The sequence below is a fragment of the Centruroides sculpturatus genome, unplaced genomic scaffold, assembly GCF_000671375.1.
Source record: "Centruroides sculpturatus isolate CEXI.00-Female unplaced genomic scaffold, Cexi_2.0 scaffold2740, whole genome shotgun sequence".
Lineage (NCBI taxonomy): Eukaryota > Metazoa > Arthropoda > Arachnida > Scorpiones > Buthidae > Centruroides > Centruroides sculpturatus.
The window spans coordinates 15,831-18,183 of NW_019386865.1; the positions used below are offsets into that span (position 1 = coordinate 15,831).

The following is a 2,353-nucleotide window of genomic DNA, read 5'->3' on the forward strand; positions in this document are numbered from 1 at the left end:
AGAGCAAACTGTGACAGTTACTCCAATAGAAATTCTGACTGCCACAGCTTGTAAATCAGTGGTTATTTGTACCAGCAAAGATGGGATTCGATTGGAAACCAAAATAGCCACACCGCCACTGGCTCGGTTGTAACTATCATCATCCTTGCGGTAAAGATTGAAACCTTTGAGAGAAATATTTTCTCCAGGTTTTAGATGGGTTTCCTGGAGTGCCACACAGAGAGATGAGGTAGATGATGTCAAGTGTTTAATGTCAGAGAAGTTGTTACAGAAACCACGACAGTTCCATTGGATTATTTTATAACCCATTATGTGTTTGAGGCAGCATTCTTTGCAAGGGTATCCCTCTTTAATTTAACAGGCAGTTTTTCTTTTGGAGGTGACTTTGGTTTTGAAACCTCCATATAAGGCTCTTCATCAGATATGTCAGAGAACTCGCTCATAGATTGAGCTTCTGATTTTTTTGAGACCTTAGAGAGGGCTGCTTTCACTCTTTGTTTGTTAAGTGGGTTCTTAGTGGCTTTTTTAGAACCCACATTTCTGGTTGTTACTCCCGTTTTAGTTACAGAGGTTTTAGTCTTTGTGTTCTCCTTTTCTTCTGATTGTGCAGATGGGATCAATAAGCATTTTGCATGGCGAGTAAGAGATTCACTTGGGGATACAGAAATATCTGTTTGAACCCCACATGTCTTAGTGGATTTCAACACACTAGCAAATGTCTTCTGCTGCAATGGTGCACTTGGAGTGACCATGCGACGGGATTCTGGGTATGATACATTTTTTACAGTTTTCACCCGTTGAATCTCCTTTTCTCTTTGCCATGCAGGGCATTTCCTGGAATAGGCAGGATGGGCATCTTTACAGTTCACACAGTGTGGTGTACTTTTACATTCAGTACTGTCATGACCTTCAGTATCACACTGTGCACATAAGCTTTTGCTTCGAGGGGAGGTCTGAGAATGTCCAAATCGCTGGCATTTGAAGCAACGCAGCGGATTTGGAACGTATGGACAGACGGGGCAGCGCAGATATCCTGCTGTAACGAAGGATGGCAATGTTGGATTGTCGAATGTGAGAATTAGATGTTTTCTGGGTATCGACTTACCGTCTCAACGAATCGAAATGCGTCGGACAGAAGTGACACCTTGGTCCAACAGGCCAATCTGAATGTCTGATTCGTCTTCAGACATCAAATCAAACTCAGATATCACACCACGTGATGAGTTCAAACTTCTGTGTGGTGTGACTAATATTCCCATGTCTCCAAGAGTCTTCATTGTTGAAAGCTTTGTTGTTTGTTGAGGAGAGGCTGTTTCCACTAGTAGGTCCCCTGACCTCAATTTTTGGATCTTTTTTAAATGCCCAATGGTTGATTCGAAAAGCTTTTGAATCAAAAAAGGAGAACACTTAGCGAGGGGTTTTTCTCCAGTTGCGTGCACTATTAAGTAAGCAGGTTGGCTGGAGGTCTTTTCTTTTGTCGTCGATATTGTCGCTTTCTCAAAATGTTTTGAATTTTTTGGGTCCATGATTAATATTTAATTATTCGGCTCCTAGTGACCCCACCCACCGTGGGACCCAACAAGGGGATGCCGTCACATGGGGAACTCCCATAGACTGTCACACCATGGTTTCCCAGGAGCTATACCCTCACAATGCAGTCAAGAAGAGCACATCTTGTCTGACATGTCCGCCCGGTCTGCATCGATCAGTTGACTCCAGGCCGAGGTCAAATGACTCAACGACCAGCCGATTGACTCAAACGGAGCCTGATTTGAGCCTCCCGTTTATCCGAAGCAGGGGCCAAAGTAGTGTGTTGGGGACGTTATGTTGCCCCTCAACTACCAGGATCCCCCTTTCTGGCATACGGGACACCACGCACGGCAAACACGTGGGTGGGCGTTCAGATCCCAGGGATGGTAAAGAAGAGTTACTAAACTATCTCTGGGAGGTCCCCTCACCACGGACAGGAACCCACATTGAGGGGTGTCCCATAGAGTTTTACTCTATGCTACAGTATTGTCCTGGCACAGTGCCAATCTGTACAAAAGACACACCTTACTCATGTATTCAGCTTGATTAATTATACTGGGTTAAATTATTTATCTATTGGTTAACACTGGTTTAACTGGCTGCTTTCATCTCTGGAACATTGCAAGAAGGTTTTTAGCAGTTATTAAGCATTAAGCTTATACAAATGAAGAGCCAAGTGGGAACTCAAGGGACACAGGAAGGTGGCCAACTAGGGCCAATACCTAATACACCGAGAGGGACAGCGAACATCGTAGAAGAATGGGCTGTCTGGGAGGCAGAGGAAAAAATGCTACAAGAGGCTAGTGTATGTCTGGGCAGAATT

General features: G+C 44.3%; 1 pseudogene; it reads right to left on the reverse strand.

Moving 5' to 3' along the window:
• Positions 1–275: 275 nt before the first annotated feature.
• LOC111615865 lies at positions 276–1,855 on the reverse strand (annotated as a pseudogene).
• Positions 1,856–2,353: the final 498 nt, after the last annotated feature.